Here is a 22717-nt window from a genome sequence, read left to right on the forward strand (position 1 = left end):
CAAGCAATCTGCTTGGTAAGTTTGTAAAGTAAAGAGAAAATCATGTTTTAGAGGTGAATACATGGCACATCAGATGGGACATAGGATGAAAACTCTCCACAGCAATGAAGGCTTCACTGAGTCTATATGCCCCCGTGGAAAGAGACAGTGGAAGAGCTGAATGCCCAGTAGAGTATGTATGAGTTGAAGATCCAAACCACTTCCATTGCCTTTCATCACAGACATGACTTAGCAAAGGCCTGGCATCCATGTCCCTCTCACCTCTCTGGGTCTTGGCCCTGATGCCCTCTGCTGTTTTAATTTCCACCTCCTTTTCTGTCTCCCAAACTCTAAGTCATTTTACAGCTTGTTGGCTTGTGACCATAATCTAACCTGTATTTTTAAAATTTGCTTTTAAATTGAATTTAAATGTTTTTAGTTATTAATATGCTGTCTCCAGTAAAAGAGTCAATATTACATACTTTACTTCTGCTTTATACACTTTCTTAACTTCCTGATGGCTATTATGTGTCTATGTGCCTACCAGTGAGTCTCCCTTCGTATCACCCAGGAAGCCTTTCCTCTCCACCCTGTGATGGTTAATACTGAGTTTCAACTTGATTGGATTGAAGGATGCAATCCTTCAGTCTTTGAGGGTGTGTCTTTGAGGGTGTTGCCAAAGGAGATTAACGTTTGAGTCAATGAACTCAGAGAGGCAGACCCACCTTCAATCTTGGTGGGTATACTCAAATCGGCTGCCAGCCACGCCAGGATAAAAGCAGGCAAAGGAACGTGGAAAGACTAGACTGCCTGAGTCTTCCGGCCTCCATCTTTCTCCAGTGATGGATGCTTCCTGTCCTCGAACATCAGACTCCAAATTCTTCAGCTTTTGGGCTCTTAAACTTACACCAGTGATTTACCAGGAGCTCTTGGGCCTTCAGCCACAGACTGAAGGCTACAGTGTCAGCTTCTCTACTTTTGAGGTTTTGGGACTTGGACCGGCTTCCTGGCTCCTCAGCTTGCAGATGTCCTGTTGTGGGACTTCACCTTTTGATCGTGTGAGTCAGTTCTCCTAATAAACTCCCCTTCAGGTATATACCTATCCTAATAGTTCTGGTCCTTTAGCGAACCCTGACTAATACACCTTTAATATAAACTGAGTGATCTTGTTATGAGTTCCCACCAAAAAGCATTCCTATATACACCATAGCTCTTATTACACTGCATCTTTCTTGAAAACAAGAGTTAGTATTTTATCTATGTCACCAATACCTACTGTGGTGCTTGACACATATACATGCTCTTTTATCTATCCATCTATCTATTATCTATCATCTATCATCTATCTATCATCTATCCATCCATCCATCCTCATCTACCTCTCTATTTAGTTTTAAGGATTCTGAAAACAGAATATTCAGATAATGCTGAGAAATTGTGCCATTCGACAGATGATAAAAGAAACTCAAGGCTGTTAATTTAGAAAAGTTAAACCATTGGAGGACACAAATGTTTTTATAATGCACCATTTCATAATAGAGCAAACTATTCCACTTTTTTCCCCTAATTGCGTGCACCGTATTTTTATTGGACCGTGCACTCCGTAGGAGCAGAGAGCCTTCTCGCTACTTCTGCATTACGAAGTCTCCAGAGCCCTGCAGATGGTATATGTGCAGTAAATCTATTATAAATGAAGAAAATATCTGAAGCCTCGGGGATAAGGAAGCATGTTTATTAGCTTTTCAAAATGTAGAGCTAGGTCCCACGGGTGGTACTTAAAAGGAAGAGGACTCAAATTCTCTGAGAGAGGGGATGAAATGACTGGAGTGGCACAAACATCTGATGGACTATTTAGTGAGAATCATGAGTGTCGGGGTTCACAGCCATTTGCGATCCGTCTTCAAAAGTACACTCTTCCCTTTGAGGCCATGTGGTTTGACACTCTCATAACTGCAAGTCCCTGGCACTCTATCAAGAAGAGATTTATTAAATGTAACAGACCAGAATATTATTACATAAAGAACACTGTCCCTTAGCTGTAATCAAATTACCCAGCCATCTGATGGTTTCCCTCATTTCCTGAGCAGTTTATATTTTCTATCGCTGCTACTTGGTGAGAACCAGATTTGTGTCTGTCCACCTTGCTGGACACAACCACATTGGAAATCATATCTCCAATATCAATTGAATAGAAATATTAGAGGACTCAATACCAGGTGGTTTTTTAGTTTGTTGGATATTTACTGTTATTTTGCTGCTTATTTTTTGATACAAATTTCTCTTTGGTGTTCCAACAAAAGTTAAAGTAGCCAGTTAGTGACCCTTGATTCTTATTCCACCCTATTACTTCTAGTTTCTGAATAGTTTTTGAAAATCTTTTGAAGTGTTATCTCCAGTGATTTACATAGAAGTGGAAGGCTGTGAAGTTGATAGTTGGCTATCATGATGATGGTATGATATAAGAACCCAGGGATACCTGATATGACTCTTCAGTCAAACATGACTCCACAGGTGAGTGAAACATGAAGACATTGAGACATCTGCAAGTTGGAAGCAGCCAGGGTGACAATTCACTATTAGGTAGGGCTTTAGACACAACTCCCAGTCAAACTTGAGTAAGCTGTCATGGACACAAATGAATTGCAAGTCTCATATGCTGTATGAGCCATCTATGAATTTGATTCCTTTTAGCCTCATCACCAAAAGCCACACTCTAAGTTGTTGTCAAGACATATTTTGCTGTCTGGGCTAATCCCAAGCTATATCCGGTGTGTCAGACAACTATTTAACAACACCCGTGAGACCCTGGCAAGTCCTTCATCTAGCTGAGAGGGTCTACCAGGCATCACCTTAATTATTTATGAATTCTTAAATATTTAAGCTTTGACTTCAGGTTTAATTTGACTTAGAGAATTGTATTTCCTAGGGAGAGTCTAGCTCAGAAACAGCTTTAGTTTTCACTTGGCAATTTGGATATCTTCTCTATGTATGTTCTGCTTATAGACTTGTACTATGTACAGTTGACCCTTGAACAACATGGGGTTGAATTGCACAAGACTACTAATACACAGACTTTCTGCTACTTCTGCCACCGCTGATACAATAAGACCAACCCCTACTCATCCTCCACCACCCCAGGCTACTCAACATAAAGACAATAAGGATGTAGACCCATATGATGATCAACTTCCACTTAACGGATAGGACATATATTTTCTCTTCCTTATGCTGTTCTCAATACAATTTTCTTTTCCTCTAGCTTACTTTATTGTGAGAATGCTGTATATAATATATATAACATACAACATATGCATTTATCGACTGTTCATATTATCACTAAGGCTTCCAGTCAACAGTAGGCTATAAGTAGTTAAGTTTGCAGGAAGCCAAAAGTTGTACACAAATTTTAAACTCCATAGGGGTGCTAGTTTTCCCTCACCTCCACATTATTCAGGGATCAGCAGTACCTAGGACCAACTAACTGTTATCTATAGCATACTGACTGGAGACTTGTTCAGTTAAACCAAAAGTTTGTTTGGTACCTTTTTTTGTACCTTTCAAAATGCTGTAGTCTGTGTTTCTGCCATTTACTTTGATACTCCATGAAAGGGACTGCCATTTACCCAGCCAGCTCCAAAAGTTACCTCAATGTTTTCCCAGCCTCTGGTGTTTCCTCGCTTTTCAGCTTCTTTCTGCCACTCTTTATCAAAGCCAATGAAATATATTACGTTAGTTCCCGAGTCCTAGATTCCAATTTCTGTATTAGTTAGCTATTACTATTTAACAAAAATCTCAAAACTTAATTACTTAAAATAACCACTTATTTAGCTTGTGATTCTGTATTTTGGAAAACGTCTGGGTTCAATCTTTGCTAAACTTTTGGCTGTGCTCTCTTTTGTGTCTGTGGCTTGTAGTGGGAAGTTATTCCAACTTGTCCTTGATCATGTTGTCTTTTATTTTCCAGCAGGCTAGACCATCTGGCCTTCTGATGACTCAATAGCTGATTGCACATACATGAGTGAGCGAAGCTGGGAAATAAGAATCACCCGTTTGAATCCAGATTAAATTCCCAACTCAGAATTTTAAAGCTAAATATGTGGTTGTTGTTTTAAGTCCCAGTATTTAGGGGTATAAAAGCTAACTTATTACTACAGAACATGTCAAAACCCTACAGAATGTATACTTCCCAATGTCTGTGGAATTAAGGCAGAAAGGCTACTGATAAGTCTGCATACTTAAAAGTCTCTTGTATATCTATATAGAAACAAGTAAAAATAAATGAATAATAAATAAATAAATAGGAAGAAAGAATGAGACAGAATTGGTTAGAAAAAGACTAAAAGAATAAGAGAAGGCTGGGAGCAGTAGCTCACACCTGTAATCCCAGCACTTTGGGAAGTTGAGGCAGGCAGATCATGAGGTCAGGAGTTTGAGACCAGCCTGACCAACATGGTGAAACCCTGTCTCTACTAAAAATACAAAAATTAGCTTGATGTGGTGGCGTGTGCCTATAATCCCAACTACTCAGGAGACTGAGGCAGGAGAATTGCTTGAACCCGGGAGGTGGAGGTTGCAGTGAGCCAAGATTGCGCCAATCCACTCCAGCCTGGGCGACAGAGAGAGACTCCATCTCAAAAAACAAAAACAAAAAACCCACAAACAATAAGAGAAAGATGACTTGGACATTTCCAGGTCTCAATAGAAAATAACATGGATGCAATGTTATGGGTAGAAGCAGCAGATAACTTTAATTTCCTTCTCCAGAGATCAACACTGATTTTTGGTTGCATATCAGAAAGTGTGTATGGGGTTGGGACCTCCATTATTGTTTGGCTGGCTTAACAAGAGGTCTTGAGGAGGTGGAACTACTAGGACAAGTGTTCGGAAGTAAAATTGCATCTAAATTAATGATGACTTTCCCTTGCACGATGGGTCCTTTTTTTTTTTTTGGTCCTGGAAACTGGACTCTTTCTATGAAAACAGCGACACACAGCGCCATCACTACAATAAAAAGCAGTCTTTAGGTACAGTGATCATATCCCCCCATGCACGCAAAATTATGTTCTGCAGGGAAGTATACAAAAACTGCAACAAGATTTTCTTACTACTCCAGAGAACATGTTATTCTTGAAAATTTTAAATTACAGTTCAGATCATAGGCCTATCAGTCAAGTTAATCACTGAACAGAATGAAAAGCTGAACTTTTAATACAGTCATAACTCTCTTCACTCTATCTCTTGCTCTCTCTCTCTCTCGGTTATGACTTTGTTGAACGTTTACATAATGTAACAACTAATCAAATAATCTGTCCTATAAACATTTAAACTTCCTAAAGTTGTTACTGATTACAACCCTTCTTTTGCTGCACTAGAATCAGATTAAACGCCATAACAATAATCCAATGCCTCATGATAAAGCAGTAGGTGCATTAGCCAGAAAAATGTGGATATGTTTAATTTAGATGCTTCTTGTAGGCTCATGGCATATTCTAGCATAAAACATTTACTCTTAAGCCTTGGAAACCGGCTTTATGGATCTAGGCTTTTACATTTAGTGGTATGTGTCAACAAGGAAATCTTGTATTTTCCCTCGCATCCAACATTTGCAAATCAGTGGAGAGGTCACATTTAATAAGCCCTACGTTCCAAGTTGGAAAACAGTAAACAAAATTAAGTTAAAGTTACCAGATGGTGGGTTAATAGATGCTGAGTAGCAAAAATAACATTGACCACTATAATTAACATTTTCTCATGCTGAATTATCCCTCTATTAAACCATGTGCTAACCAGTGCCCTCTTTTGGTTTAAGTATTGCCAAGAGGGGCCAGAGACTCTGTAGACACTTGGATTATACAGCACTGCTGCTGAGGTAGCTGGCTCCCTGAAGAGGGTGCAATAGAGTCCCTGCTGAGGGCTGGTCCTCCCCTGGAGAAATGCTGAAAAAGACACAAAGATGGTAGTTGTAGAAGAGCAGGAGACACACCTGTTGGAGCTCTCCATTGAGGAGGTGGCTCAGGAGGCATGTGGGGCTAAATAAATCTTGGAAATGGAAAAAACTGGGTTTGTTACAGTAAAGAATATTTGTTTTAATTTCACAACTATAGGATCTTAAAATATATTCCTCCTTTTCATCATCTATCCCCCAGCTCCGTGAAGATTCATTGTATTGTTTTTATTGATGTAACAAACCTCACTGACATTTACTCACATAAAGCTGGAGCAATATTTATTTCAATTATGAATGTACTCTTTGGACAGGAATTGGCAGGAGTAGGTCATTACTGCTCCGTTTGGCTTCAGCTGGCTCTAGGGGTGAGAACAGCAGGGACAATGTCTCCAGTACTGTTCGCTTTGGGGACTCCCCAGCACGGTGGCTTCAGGTAGCTGGACTTCCGTTACGGCAGTTCAGGGTTCCCAAGACACATTCTGAGAGAGTTAGAGAGAGAGAGAGAAAGAGGTGGAAGATGTAGCCCCTTTTCTAATTTAGCCTCAAAAGTCACACTGCATTGCTTCCACCTCATTCTATGCATTATATAAAAGTCACTAAAGCAAGTTAATATTCAAGGAAAAAGGAATTATTCCTTGCCTTTTTATGGGAGGACGCCAAACATTTAGAGGTAAGGTTTAAAACCCCCACTCTTTGAATTTTAATATGTTAACATTCTGTGCTTTATATAGGTTTTATTTATATTTTACCAGATCTTTGGACAGATGCTCAGAACTTATTCTTTAATAATGTCATTTTTAATTGGTGTACCTCTTGGCAGCTCTTGGTATGGCTGGAATTTTGTTGAACTAAATAATGTGTATTCCACTGTCCCTCTGACAGTTGTCTCCAGTGATCCTGCCAGTAAGATAATTGGAAGGTCATGATTAAAAAAAAAAAAAAAAAAAAAAAAAAATGATAACAGGAGAATATATCAGGTCACAACTGAAGATACTTTCCAATTAAAAACTTTTAAATGGAGGGCAGTCCATACATAATTTCTATATAAATAATCTTAAGATGAGTATTTTATTGAAAGGAGTCCTGTCTATTTTCTAATAATTTAGCATGCCAAGTACCTTAGAATATACCCCAAACACACTCAAGAAATGGTTGTTAGCAGGATGTTATAGTCCTCTCAAGATAACCATTATAAGGAATGTAACCATTAATATCTATTGAACACTTCCTATAAGCCAGACAATGATACCTAAGTAGAATTTCACAAATATTTTTCAATGAGGTTAAACACAAAACAAAGCAAATCACATAAATAATAATTTATTGTCATTATTTGACCTTCCTGAAACCTCTTCAGAAGAGCTCCTAGCACAGTGCTGAGCTATAGAGCCATGTGTGTGTGTGGGTGGGGGGTGGGGAATGTGGGATGGGGGTGACAGACCCCCATGCCATAGCCACAAATAAAGGCAAAGGGGTTTCAGTAGAGGTACCAGCAGTGCACCATATGCACAGAAGTGGTAGTGAGATTCCAACTGTTGTTGCTGGGGGAGACCATTTCATGATGGAGAAATCAAGCCCGGAGAGAATAAAAGTCTTCATGTGTTCCAAAACTAATTGATGGAGAAGCCAGGATATGCCCACACAGTCTAATTCAAGCCTTTATTTAGTGAGTGGTCTCCATAGTGGCATGGTCTCACTCTGTAGATTTACAGATTGATCTACTGACCCCAGTCAAAGTAAAATAGAACAGTTTTCATATATATTTTTCTCACATTGTAAAAATAAATTATTTAATATGGTTAGATGTATGCACAAACACACATATAAAGACATGAAGATGTGTGTATATATATGTGTGTATATATATGTGTGTATGTGTATGTATATATGTGTATACACATATATACATACACACACACAGGCCTATAGAAAAAAATCTTCATTTTTAAAATTTACATGTATATGTGAAAATGTTTTAAGGTGATCACTGAATTAAGTCATAAATGGTGCTGCCCACTGATGTTCTTAAAGTGAGAACCAATTGTTCCAATATTTACATCAAGAACACAAAGGCCAGGCACAGTGGGTCACGCCTGTAATCCCAGCACTTTGAGAGGCCGAGGTGGGCAGATCACCTGAGTTCGGGAGTTCAAGACCATCCTGGCCAATATGATGAAACCCTGTCTCTACTGAAACTACAAAAATTAGCTGGGCATGGTGGCATGTGCCCGTAGTCCCAGCTACTCAGGAAGCTGAGGCAGGAGAATCGCTTGAACCTGGAAGGCGGAGGTTGCGGTGCCCGAGAACACACCGTTGCAATCCAGCCTGGGCAACAAGAGCGAAACTTCATCTCCAAAAAAAAGGAAAAAAGAAAAGGAAATAAGCAACATTTTTCTGAGTTGGAATATGTGTTCAATTACTCTGAGTAGCTTTCCAGTGGATAGTCAAGTGGCATGATTATTTCAAAAGCTATTAGTTCCTATAGATTAAATTATATCTAACACTCGCCACCCTCAACCCCATTAAAACATCAGGACATTTTCTACCATTCTCTCAGCTTTCTCAAGGGCTCCATTAGCATCATGAGAAACTTAACACTGAATTGGCAAGTAATTAAATGAAGCATATGATGAGCTTCCAAAGCCCTGCTTCTTTTTGGAGGAAACCCAAGTGTCTCACCTGAGTTGAAGTATCTGAAGATTTCTGTCATCTGGCAACATTATTCCTGAAGCAGGAAAGATCATATTCTATTGCTGATGAGGGGGAAAATAGAAAATGTGCTTCTCAGAAAGAACAAAGTTATGTTACCTGGCATGGCTGAGCTTTCACAACCTTTTGTGGCAGAACTAAGACAATTCACTTCCTTTCAAGACACTGTAAAGCACTTACAATGTGTCAGATCCTATAGAAAGTGAAGAAATAAGCCAAACTCCCTATCTTGAGGGTCTTGTATTCTAGCACAAGAGTTATATAAACAAAACAAAACAAAAAGCCTGTGTAATTCTGTGTCATAAATTCAAGAATAAGTCACTATATAAGGTACATAACTGTTCCAATTTCAAACGTGACCTACACTTTTTCTGACATGCCCAACTGTTCTCGCATGCAAATGTCATCAGAAGACTCAGGCACTGTCTTACATAATTGCATCAATCAATTCATCAAGTGTCTGATGGGTTACAATAAAAATATATACAAAAAAGCAGAGGGAAAAATATTATTAGACTCTTATAATCATCCTTATCCCGTATCTCCTGGAATTATTCACTGTTAGAATCTAGGCATTGTTATTTTCATTTTAAATTTAAAAAGTGTATTTTGTCATAACATCATACATGGTTATTAAACATTGAAAAGCATTAAAACAATGAAATAAATCACTAGAAACCTCATTACTTAAAAGTAACGTCAGGTGCTACCATAATGGGTATCTTTGACTAAGCGTGAACAAATATTTAGGGGATTGGATATGTTGAAGGCACAGAATATTTTATAAAGATGGAATTGTCTGTTTCTTCTTTAGCTACTCTTTAATTTGCACCCTCTTTATTGTCTTTTTTTTTCTTTTACTAAGTAATCTCACTCATTTTACTACATTTTGCGTATTTCCTTAGGTTTAGATGAGGGGTGCATTTTCTAATACATGTTCCACTTTCTACTTCATTTGTTCTTACCAGCTTTTCCTTGTTTGTTTTTTTTTTCTAAGCAATACTCATATCTGGCTAGGTGGAGATAATAATTTTTATTTGATTACTTTTAAACTCCTTTTTTTTTAGTTCATGTCATTCATTTTTTAATATGGATTGGATATCTTTGATTTGTGGAGCACCATGCCAAGTTCTGGTTTCTGTTCTCCATGAGGGAGAGAGATACAAAGCAAATAAACATACAGATATAATTATTACAAATATGTACAAAAAGCACAAGCATGGTGCTAAGAAAATAATCATGAAGAGATCTTATTTATATTTGAGGGGAAGAAAATGCTTCTCTGAAGAAGTGAGAATTGAACCAAAATCTAAATAATGGTAATCCCAACACTACAATAGTGTCTGTAAGGTAGTAGCTGCTTAATAAATATTTGATGGTTTGTAACTCAAAGGAAAAACGCTTGAGGGGATGGTTACGTCATTCTCCATGATGTGCTTATTTCACATGGCATTCCTGTATCCAAACATCTTATATACCCTTCAAAATATATACATCCACTATGAATCCACAAAACTTTAAAAATATTAAAAAAGAAAAAAAATTTTGATAAATCAATGGATGGATAAATACCTTAATATAAGTATTATTAGAAAGAAGAACATTTAAGGGGAGAGGTCTACAGGTACCCAGGATATTTTACTATAGTCATATTTATTTATTAATTCTCCTTTTAGTTTTGACATCTTTTATTAGTAGAATGATAATGATGATAACTACTATCTTTATGGCTACTATGTATGTATTGATACCATAAAACAGGTACTGAAACTGTGCCTGGATCTGTGTCCCCACCCAACTCTCATGTTGAGTTATAAACCCCAGTGTTGGAGGTGGGGCCTGATGGAAGGTGATTGGATCATGGAAGTGCTTTCTCATGATTTAACACCATTCCCCTTGGTACTGTCATAGTGATAGTGAGTCATCGTGAGATCTGGTTCCTTAAAACCGTGTAAGACATAAGACATACCTGCTTCTCTTTTGCCTTTCACTGTGATTGTAAGTTTCCTGAGACCTCCCCAGAATCAGAAGCTGCTGTGCTTCCTGTACAGTCCACAGAACTGTGAGCCAATTTAACCTCTTTTCTTTATTAACTACCCAGTCTATGATATTTCTTTATAGCAGTGTGAAAATGGATTAAAATAGAATATTTATGCCAAAGAGTAGGGCATTGCTATAAAGATACTTGAAAATGTGGAAGTAGTTTGGGAAATAGGTAATGGACAGAGGTTGAAACAATTTGGAAGTTTGGACCCAGAAGAAGACAGGAAGATAAGGGAAAGGTTGGAACTTCCTAGAGATTTGTTGAGTGGTTGTGACCAAAATGCTGGTAGTGATATGGACAATGAAGTCCAGGGTGAGGAGGTCTCAGATGGAAATGGGAACTTATTGGGAACTGTTGTAAAGGTCACTTTTGCTATGCTTTAGCAAAGAGCCTGACTGCATAGTGCACCTGCTCTAGCGGTCTATGGAACCTTCAAATTCAGGGTGATGATTTAGGGTATCTGGTGGAATAAATTTATAAGCAGCAAAGCATTCATACTGTGGCCTGGAGGCTTCTAACCACCTATGCTTATATACATGAGCAAATAAATGACCTGAAGGTGGAGCTTATATTTATTTATTTACTTATTTTTTAAAATTTTTATTTTTGTTTTAAGTTCCAGGGTATGTATGTAGGATGTGCAGGTTTGTTACATAGGTAAATGTGTGCCATGGTGGTTTGCTGCACCTATCAAACCATCAACTAGGTATTAAGCCCAGCATGCATTAGCTATTTTTCCTAATGCTCTCCCTCCCCTCACTCCACCCTCCAACAGGCCCCAGTGTGTGTTGCTCCCCTCCCTGTGTCCATGTGTTTTCATTAGTACTTATCTGTAAAGGGGAAGCAGAACATACAAGATTTGAAAATTTGCTGCCCAACCATGTGATTGGAAAGAAAAGCCCATTTTCAGGGGAGGAATTCAGGCAGGCTGCAGAAATGTTCTATAAGTAAAAAGAAGCCAAGTGCGAGTAATTAAGACAATGAGAAAAAGGCCCCAAAAGCATATCAAAGACTGTTGTGGCAGCCCCTCAAATCACAGACCGAGAAGCCTAGGAGGACAGAATGGTTTTGTGGGCTAGGCCCAGGGCCCCACTACCCTGTGCAGCCTTGAGACACTGCTTCCTGCATCCTGGTTGCTTTAGCTCTAACCATGGCTCAAAGGGGTCCAGGTACACCTGAAACCACTGCTTCAGAGGGTACGAGCACTAAGCTTGGCAGCTTCTACATGGTGTTAAGCCTGCAGGTGCACAGAATGCAAGAGTGGAGGATTGGGAGCCTCTACCTAGATTTTGGAGGATGTGTGGAAAAGTCTGAATGTCCAGGCAGAAGCCTGCTGGAGGGGCAAAGCCCTCATGAATAACCTTTACTAGGGCAATGTTGAGAGAAAACGTTGGGTTGGAGCCCCCTCACAGAGTCTCCACTGGGACACTGCCTAGTGGAGCTGTGAGAATAGGGCCACCAGCTTCCAGACCCCAGAATAGTAAATCCACTGGCACTTTACACCCTGCACCTGGGAAAGCTGCAGGCACTCAATGCTAGCCCTTGGAAGAAACTGTTGGGGGTTGAAACCTGCAAAGCCACAGGGTCAAAGCTTCTCAAGGCCTTGGGAACCTTCCCCTTGCACCAGCATGCCCTGGAAGTGAGACATGGAGTTAAATAATATTATTTTGGAGCTTTCAGATCTAACGACTGCCCTGCTGGGTTTTGGACATGTGTGGAGCCTCTAATCCCTTTCTTCTGGCCCGTTTCTCCTTTCTGTAACTGGGTTATTTACCTAAGTCCTATACCTCCATTGTATGTTGAAAGTGACTAACTTGTTTTTGATGTTACTGGCTTATAGGCAGAAGGGATTTTCTTTGTCTCAGATGAGACTTTGGACGTTTCAGTTAATGCTGGAATGAGGTAAGACTTTGGAGGATTGTTAGAAAGACATGATTGTATTTTGCAATGCGAGAAAGACATGATATTTGGGAGAGACCAGGGTGGAATTATGTGGTTTGAATATGTGTCCCCACCCAAATCTCATGTCAAATTTTATTCCTCAGTGTTGGAGGTGGGGCCTGGTGGAAGGTGAATGAATCGTGGTGGGGCAGGATTGTCATGGTTTAACACACCATCCTCCTTGGTGCCATCATGGTGATAGTGAGTCCCTGTGAGATCTAGTTGTTTAAAAGTGTGTGACATCTCCTGCCTCTTTCCCTTCCATCTGCTCCAGCCATGTAAGACATCTCTGCTTTCCCTTCATCTTCTGTCTTGATTGTAAGTTTCCTGAGGCCTCCTCAGAAGCAGAAACTTCCAAGCTTCCATTACAGCCTATAGAACTGTGAATTGATAAAATTGCTTTTCTTTATAAATTACCCAGTCTCAGGTGTTTCTTTATAGCAGTGCAAGAATGGACTAATACAGGCACTCTAATCACTTTCATTGAAATCTCAATTAACCATCAGAAAATTATAAAGTAAAGCTTTGTGTGTGTAAGGTAATGTTGCATTTTGTTTTGTTTTTCTAGATGAGGAAATTGCAGCTTAAAGGAGCTAAACTAATTTAGCCAAGGCCACAAAGCACAAACCAATAGGAAAGAACCCAAAATTGAAAACAGACTTGCGTTTCTGCAAATCCAATGATTGACATCTACAAGCCTAATAGGAAGTCCTATGTGGCCAACTGCTTGTCTCAGCCCTAATGCCACAAAATATAACAGGTCTGAGTAATTTATCCACCTGTATCAAAGGTGGGTAAAATAATTATGAGAAAAGGTAAAGCAGGGTCAGTTTGAGACCCAATACTGGGGCCAGGTATATCTAGATTCAAATATAGGTCCGGACATCTACAAGGTGACTTTGGGTGAATAACTGAATCCAAGTTACCTAGGTTTCAACACCTGCACCATGAAGACAATAATATATTGTTGCTTATGGTGATTAAATTATATAATGTAAGTAAAATGCTGAGCTCTTGGTTTGACAAAGGGTGGTTGTTTTTTACAGTGCTCTTATCAAGATAAAGGAAGTAGTTAATTTTTATGTATAGAACGTGTCTGGGTGACATTTTAGACGAAATAACAGGTACACTGAGATTCAAAAGACAAATGAAAGTTTGCAAGGTGGAGAGAAGGGAAAAATATTCCACATATAGCGAGTGCTATGCACAAAGACAGGAGACTCCTTATGTGGAAACCACATATCAGAAATCATTTTTTTCTTTACTTTTTATTGCAAGTTGGGGGCACTGGAAGGCAATGTTTCTGCTTAACAGAAATTTTGACAATATTCTTAAATAGTTTTCATGATGAGAATAATTATAATAAAAGGACTTCCCAGAAAAGAATAAATAATTCTTCCTTGAATTGTGTATTCATATTGTATTTGCAAATGGGACACTTGTTTTACATTCTAAAGCGACTGGGCCTGAAGGATTTATTTTTGACTACTTTTTTTTAAGTGCCAAACTGTCTTCCTATATCGTCCTACATTTATTGTCCAGAGTATAAGTTCTCCTAGGCAGAGAGTTTTCAAAGTTACAATGTTCACTGAGCATTAAATGCTAATAATTTTATTCTTCCTTTCCTAATACTTTGCAGTTCCAGCTGGGCCCAGAACTCAAAGTGTGAAGCTAAAGTACAAAAGCTGGTATGAGAGGTATTTCAGGAAAGGAGTACAGGCTGAAGTATTGCAAATGTCTTTGAAGAATACTGGTGCTTTGCTGTTTCCAGCTTAATTTAGCAGCCTTGAGAAATTAGAGGAGATTTTTATTAGCATCTTATCCCTCTATGTTCACCAGCACCATTTGGTGGGAATAAAATTTAAATCTTGCTAGCTATTATCTTTGTTAGAATCATTGAATACTTTCACTTGGGAGGAATTATTAAAGAGAAAAGGGAGTATCTCTCCCTGACAGCCTGCTTGGTGTCACTGTATTGCTTAATCCTCACAATATTGTAATAGCTAGTGTTGTTCCCATTTGCAAATACAAAATGAATGCACAAGAGGTAAAACTGCTAAATACAGGCAGCACCAGGATACTAGTACTTCTCACACATTGAAGGCCAACTTTAAAGACATCACCATGGATCAGCTTAGGCTGATCATTAAATAGATGTGCTTTACTGCTAACAAATTCTATGCATCAAAACCATGGACAAATGCATTGATAGATAATGTACAAAGGACACTCATTCATTAGTTTTCTTTTTGTATACATTATGTCACTATGGGAAACAGGATTTAGAGTTACATGCTTTAAAAATCACACGCATTTTTGAAAAATAAAAAGATACAAATGCTGAAATATGTTTTTTAAATGAAGAATTTTAGCAGGGGATAAGAAATAAATCAATTCAACACCTAAAGCAATGGAAAAGCACAGCATAAACTATTTCAGAAAGTCTGGTAATTAATGTAAAGAAGCAAATTGCATTATATCACTCATTACTTAATAAAAAATTGAGCATTTGTTTTCCAGGGAAGATAAATGTGGTTGGGGCTCCTACTTTATAACATTTGGTGTGGATTTTTACTAGATTATTATGCAATCCATCAATGGACTGTGGGTGGTGCGGGGGAGCACTGATTCCAAATATTTACAAATCACATGCATTACCTTGAATTGTGTTATTACGGCCTCCACAACCATTGTGCCATCAACTCAAAGGAAGAAATATCTTCCTCAAGCTCTATTTGAAGGCCAAATATATCTTCCCACCTTTGTTTCTACCATTCTAATTTATCATCTGGTCATTTTCTGACGTCTCCCTTTAATACAACTTCATTTCACACCTCTGGGTCTTTTGATGCATGCTCTTAGGCATCTTTGCCTTACTGCTGCACACATCCACCATGTTATTTAGACTCCCATTTTCACCTGCTCTTCCAGCTTCTCTCACACCTTTTCTCAATCTGAGCCCTAGGAGTCATCCTAACTACCAAGCTTGGTTAATCTGTATTATGACAAAGAGATAAAATCAGTCTCTTCCAAAAGCCAAGACTTCTAATGATCACGTAGGTGGATAGTCACCTGTTTATATACTTGTTAGTCCCACTAGATTGTACATACGTTTCATGGCACAGTGCATGAAGTTTGTATTATCTTTGAAACTTTACGAGGAATGCCACAGGTCAGTGTGATATCTGCAGGTGAGCAGGTAGCAGATGCATGTGGTTGTGAAGTTAAACAGGCAGGACTCTGAAGGTTGTGAGACGTGACATTCCACGCTAGTGGAGGAGGTATCACAGGGTGGAGAGCAAGCCTCCTGTGCTCCAGCTTGCCTGGACGCGTCATTCTGGTGTTCAGGATCCTTTCATGTCTCTTTTTCCAAGTGTACAGACCTAGAGGCTCACATAGCCTGAAAACTCTATCATAGTTTTGCACTTTCTAGCTCTGTAGCCCAATATTGACTTTCCCCCTTTTTTTAGTCTGCTCAGCCACTCCGCCTCTCTTTCATTTCCTTCATGCTGCCAGGCCTCTGGCTGACTCAAGGCTTTTGCTCATGATGTACAGAATAAGTTTCCCCATTTTGCCTCATTCTTGCTCTTTCAGGTTGCAAAAATCACCTCAGGGCAGGTGCGGCGGCTCATGTCTGTTATCCCAGCACCTTGGGAGGCTGAGGTAGGAGAATTGCTTGAGCCCAGAAATTCGAGACCAACCTGGACAACAAAGCAGAATGCTGTATCTACAAAAAATAAAAAATAAAAATATAAAAGCATCTGCTGTGTGCAGTGGCTTGCACCTGTAGACCCAGCTATGCAGGAAGCTGAGGTGGGAAGATTGCATGAGCCTAGGACGTTGAGGTTGCAGTGAACTGTGATTGCACCACTGCACTCCAGCCTGGATGACAGAGCGAGACCCTGTCTAAGAAAAAAAAAAAAATCACCTCACAAATTGCTTCTTCAGGGAAATTGTGCTCACCCTACAAGCCTCTCTCCATTTTGTTGTCTAGTAGCAATTTATAATTTTCTTAATAACATTAATCATAATTTATAATCATGTATTATTTGGGTAAACATTTGAGTACATATTTTGTGCTCAGGAAGCTGAGGCAATATTCTCATCTTAGCCTCTGGAGTAGCTGGGAACACAAGTGCATGTCACTGCACCCAGTGAATTTTTTATATTTTTATATTATTATCTTTTTTTTAGAGACAGAGTCCCATTGTGTTGTCCAGGCTGATCTGGAACTTCTGGGCTCAAGCGATTATCTCACCTCAGCCTTCCAAAGACTATAGCTTTTGGAAACCAGGGCGGATGTATTTTTTAAACTCATCATTTTATCCTCAGCACCTAATAACTAAAAGTCATCTTAAAAATACTTTTAAAAAAATTAATATGTGTACTTAGTTATAGAAGGAAAATATTAAAGTTATTAAGGGTACAAGTGAACTGACATACATGAAACACCTTAGAAAGATTCTACCTCTCTATCATAAGAAATTAAATCAGGCCGGGAGCTGTGACTCACACCTATTATCCCAGCACTTTGGAAGGCCGAGGCGGGTGGATCACCTGAGGTCAGGAGTTCAAGATCAACCTGACCAACATGGTGAAACCCTGTCTCTACTAAAAATACAAAAATTAGCTGGGTGTGGTGGCGGGCGCCTATAATCCCAGTTACTTGGGAGGCTGAGGCAGGAGAATCACTTGAACCCAGTAGGCAGAGGTGGCAGTGAGCCAAGTTAGCGCCACTGTGCTCCAGCCTGAGCGACAGAGCAAGACCCTGTCTCAAAAAAAAAAAAAAAAAAAAAAAAAAAGAAATTCAATCAAGTTCTGAATATTCTACTTAATGTAAATCAAGGAACAATCTTAATTCATCATCTATAAAAGCTGTTGATAATAGAATTTACCTTATAATTTTGCCATGACTATTAAATAGCACCACACCTGTCACAAAATAGGCACTTAATAAATATTTAGTGAATATTTATTCATGCCAAAGAATGCATGAAAACCTGTTAAAATGTATCTATAATGTAACTAAAATGGTGAAGGGCAGGAATGTACTTATGGCATTAATAAAAGGTAATATAAGAAGAGAGCAAGGAAATAAAATGGAGTGGAAAGAAAGACCACTTGAACAAAGAAAAGGAACGGATTTTTCTTTCTTATTCCTTTATTTGAGGATATGAGGCTTCAATAGCAGATTTCAGAATCTGTAGATCTCAGCAAGTAGTTTGAGATGTATGTTATTTGAATGTTTCCCTTGATACTGCCATGGGAACCCCCCCAAAACAAATGAAAGTCTCCAGACTTCCACTTAAAAATCTTCCTTATATTAACAACTGGTTGGCAGAATCTGTATTATTGACCAGGATCCGTAGTCTGTTTCATGATGGGTCACATGGGGAAATACCTGTTTGGGAAGTGTTTTTCTCAGAAGAAGGGACAGCACTATATCACTTAAAAGAAGGGGGACCTGCAAAGAGGAATTTTTACACCATAAGGTCATTTGGTTTCTATGTAAGGATTGATTTTATGTTCACCAGACCTCCCAATAAAAAGCAAAGCTCATTAAGATATCTGAATTCCATGCCCTTTCTACACATACTAACTATTTAACTCCAGGCAGATTACATAATTGTTCTCCAACTCTATTGTACTAGTTATAATTCTCCAGAGAAACGGAAAGAGGAAATTTATTATGGGAATTAACTTACATGATCATGGAAGCCAAGAATTCCCAAGATCTGCTGTACATTAGCTAGAGACCTAGGGATCATTTACCATCACATCTATTCCTTAGGTAGAAAAATAGGGTAATAATTTCCATTTCTCAGTATTGTTTTAAATACTATCTAAAATAATCTGGACAAATAACTAAGGACGGTATCCATAATCAGATAATAGATGCTCCATAAAAGCCAGCAAAGAAGAAGAGGAGAAAAGAAAGGAGAAGAAAAATAAAGATGTGGGAGATGGGGAGTATTTTCTTCTATCCTTTCCTTCAGCAAACTCTATATAAAATTATTTTTCAGAAATTAAATAACAATGAAGAGCATATAACCCAGCCAGCTGTCAATGAGATATTTTAACCATATATATATTTATATATTCAAGCTACATGGCAAGTCACAGATGTCTATTGATTTCTCTGCTCTGAAATAGACAGTTTTGTTTAGTTCTGAAAAGTGAACAATTTTCTTGACACCAACCACTTGTTTAATAGTTTTGGAATAATCCATATTTCATTAAGATGATGACTTATCACGCCCAACCTTCTGCTGTCTTGCAAACTATTGATTTAAGGCAGTTTAGCACTTGTAGAGCATCTAATAAATTGGTCCCAATCAGCAGCGCTGTGTTATATACTCATTCCTCACGCCATAAACACTGGCATTGCATATTTTAGAACATGTCCATAGATTTGTTTTCTGGACAACATCCTTCCCTTCCAAACTGTTCCACTGAAACAGTCACCGTATAGTTTTGTTTGTTTTTTCTTTTTATAATCCACATAAAACTTTCAGATAAGTAGAGGGCACCACAATCAATATTCATAGTGTGATTTATTGGAAGAGGTAGTATTTCACTAAATCCTCCCTGTAAATCCAGTGTGCAAAGTAGTTAGTACAGTAATCCATCTCCCGGATATTTTAAACAGGGCATTAATGGGTTTGGAAGGTAGAGGGGCTGTGAATCATTTGCCTGTGATGGAGGTAGTTAGAGACTTTATTAGCTCAAATGCTTCAAACTCAGCTCTGCCTTCTGCCCCTTCCTCCCACCCTCGAGGCCCAAGCCCACTAATCTTCACTCAGCTGCTCCTTTTCTCTGAATGCTTGCCCCCGACTTCCTTGGGCATTCTAGTTCTCTTTTGTAGGGATGCAATATCCTTCTGAAAGCCATCAAGGATACTAATTTGACTTTCAAAGTTCTATTCCATTGTTAAGGTTTTTTTTTTTTTTTTTCTCTCCAGGGTCGGTTTTATACCCTAAATTCTTGTTTTTTTCAATTATTTATTGATATGGTTTGGCTCTGTGTCCCCACCCAAATCTCATGGCGAATTCCAATCCTCATTGTTGGTGGGGGGGCACCTGGTGAGAGGTCACTGGATCATGAAGGTGGATTTCCCCCTTGCTGTTCTCATGATAGTGAGTGAGTTCTCATGAGATCTGGTTGTTTAAAAGTATGTAGCATTTCCTCCTTTACCCTCTTTCTCCTGCTGCCATGTGAAGCCATGCTTGCTTCCCCTTCACCCTTCTGCCACGATCATGTTTCCTGAGGACTCACAGCCATGCTTCTTGTACAGCCTGCAGAACTATAAGTCAATTAAACCTCATTTCTTCATAAATTAGTCAGTGTCAGGTAGCCCTTTATAGCAATGTAAGAACAGACTAATACATCTATGTAAGAATTTGTTTGGCATGCAAGTAACTTACTTGCCTATTCATCTTTCTAGAATAGTTTCACTTGCAAAGTTGTAGATTGTTTGCAGGAATGCAACAAAATGCACATTAACTGCTTTAAAAAATCTTAGGTAATGTCGTGAATGTAAAATTCAAACAAGATCTTAAAGATGATTTGGTAAATCCTATGTAGAAAAATGAGTATTACAGATGAATATATACTTGGCCATTTGGAAACAGAAAAGGGCACTGCGGTTTCCAATAACTGTAATTAGTTCAATATTGTTACAATATAAGATGTACAACTATCCATGATAAGAGATAAGCGTAGAAAGAAATTCGAGGCAAATTTGCAGACTCATATTCAATAACCATTTGTTGAGTAAATGAATGTATGAATTAATTTGTCAACCAAACAATATATCAATGGATAAACTATTTCTACCCTTCCATTCACATGGTTGTGTACTTCTTCATAGACAAAGTGCTTCTTGGGTTTTTTTTACTAATTAATATCTCTTTTTTATTCGTATCATGGCATTTTACAAAGAAGCCAGAACAATTGTCTTACCCCTTTGGGAGGTTTGCTGACCTTTGATATAGAATCAAAGTCTCTCACTGTTTCCTGATAGCTTTTATGTCCTTGAAGGTGACAATAATTAGATCAGAAATATTGTCACACTTACTTCCAACTCTTCCCACCTTATACTTGATAAAAATACATTGAGCCAACGTATCAGCTGGTCTTTTCAATTTATTAATCCAAGAATCCATCTGTTCAAATTGAGGCTCTAGCAACACGACTGTTAAGGCCAGATGGGCTAGTTCTCCTTACGCTGCAAAGCAACAGCATCCTCAAAGCCTAGCACAAGGACTTTATGCTTGTTGTATTAACGGATGGGGCGAGTGGCATTTCCTATCTGGGAGCTCTGCAATTTGCAATTTCTGCCCTGAAGCCATTTAGCAGGAAAATATAGTAAGAAAATAAGATACTTAGCATTTTTACTTTCTTTTATATTAATGCTTTATGGAACAGAAAGGTGTAGACAAAGAAGTCCTAAGATTGAGAACCTTTATTTAGAGAAACTTTTCAGAATGACATACAACTTAGGCCATTCTTGGGAATACTGGAATATATCTATTTGACTTATTGTTCCAGTTGCAATATCAGTGGGACATGTAGGAAATAATGACAAATTGTGTCAAATCCAGTGCAAAGTCCTTGTGATGGTAGTATGAAATTCAGTTTCCGGGAGGTGCCCAAAAACTGTCTGCCTGGATGTCCATCTGACGGCCTTTTCAGCTACTAGTTGAATTGATTTTGGGGTGTTTGAGGAGGTAAGAGGAGAAAATGTAACTGAAGGGGAGACACCAAGGTGTTTCAATCTTAAATTCAGAAATTCAGTTCCTATTTTGCTAATATCTCTAGATTCTTGCCCATAATTTAAGTGATTTCTCTGACTACTATCAGAGACCTAGAAACATTTTATATTTTGTATTTGCATTCTATTTTTAGTATTTTACTTGGGCTTTGACTTTTCCGTCTTCAGACCCTTTCATATTTTGTTGTCACACAACCTAATGTCAGGTCTGGTGTTAGTTTCTGGAACTCACAAACATGGTAATCACCCAAAAAGTAGTAAAGAAAACAATAATTATGAAATTATTACACACAATCCTATGTATTCTATTACAAGCAAATTACACATAATGTTTTACAGATTTTAGTGTATGTCTTGCACATTTGTTACATTTCTAAGTATGTTATTTTTTGTATGCCATGTCATTTTCAGATAATTCTTTGTTAGCGTATAGAAATCCAACTGATGTTTCATGTTGATATATATTCTACAACTTTGCTAAGCTTATTTATTGGCTCTAATAGGTTTCTTTTTGTCTTGTTTGGTTTTCTTTGGTGGGAGACATGTAGATCCTTCTCATATATAAGACAATGTCGTCTGCAAATAATGATAATTTTATTATTGCTTCCTATGCAAATGAACATTTTTTATTCCTTTTTCCTGCTTTTTCATTTTCTTTTCTTTGTTATACCCTCCAATGCAATGTGAAGAGAAACAGTGTGAATAAACACACTTCCCTTACACCTGACCTTAGAAAAAAGACTTTTGCCTTTCACATTTAAGTATGACGTTTGTTACGGAGTTTTCGCAATGTTCTTTTGTTCTTTTTCAGATTGCAAAATCTTTTTCATTTTTCTTTTCTTTTTCTTTTATTTTTTTGAGACAAGAGTCTCACCATGTCGCCCAGGTTGGAGTGTAGTAGTGCCATCTCAGCTCACCACAGCCTCCACCACCTGGGTTCAAGTGACTCTTGTGCCTCAGACTCCCAAGTAGGCATGCACTACCATCCCCAGCTCGTGTTTGTATTTTTTTTTTTTTTTTTTTGAGACGGAGTCTTGCTCTGTGCCCCAGGCTGGAGTGCAGTGGCGCGATCTCGGCTCACTGCAAGCTCCGCCCCCCCGGGTTCACGCCATTCTCCTGCCTCAGCCTCCCAAGTAGCTGGGACTACAGGCGCCCACCACCTCGCCCGGCTAATTTTCTTGTATTTTTAGTAGAGACGGGGTTTCACCGTGTTAGCCAGGATGGTCTCAAACTCCTGACCTCAAGTGATCCACCCACCTCGGCATCCCAAAGTGCTGGGATTACATGTGTGAGCCACTGCACCCGGCCAAGAAGTCTTTTTCTG

At 38.6% G+C, this 22717-nt stretch overlaps 2 long non-coding RNA genes across 4 annotated transcripts in view; one reads left to right on the forward strand and one right to left on the reverse strand.

Moving 5' to 3' along the window:
• Window positions 1–1695: 1695 nt before the first annotated feature.
• Window positions 1696–6267, reverse strand: LOC103887176. Of its 3 annotated transcripts, XR_651164.3 has the most exons (5): window positions 6188–6267; window positions 5665–5915; window positions 3624–3679; window positions 2456–2599; window positions 1696–1947 (listed from the first exon to the last, which is right to left on the reverse strand). It is a non-coding gene; the product is annotated as an uncharacterized LOC103887176 (long non-coding RNA). The 3 variants fall into 3 exon arrangements; XR_002524047.2 differs by having other exon boundaries at window positions 2456–3679; XR_002524048.2 differs by lacking the exon at window positions 5665–5915 and having other exon boundaries at window positions 2456–3679; window positions 6188–6261.
• A 247-nt stretch (window positions 6268–6514) lies between these two features.
• LOC108587392 overlaps window positions 6515–22717 on the forward strand; it is a 29970-nt gene continuing 13767 nt past the window's right edge. The window contains exon 1 of the long non-coding RNA XR_002524049.2: window positions 6515–6596. This is a non-coding gene — a long non-coding RNA (uncharacterized LOC108587392). The remainder of the gene's footprint in view (window positions 6597–22717) is intronic.

This window comes from Papio anubis, chromosome 8 (genome assembly GCF_008728515.1).
Source record: "Papio anubis isolate 15944 chromosome 8, Panubis1.0, whole genome shotgun sequence".
Taxonomy (NCBI): domain Eukaryota; kingdom Metazoa; phylum Chordata; class Mammalia; order Primates; family Cercopithecidae; genus Papio; species Papio anubis.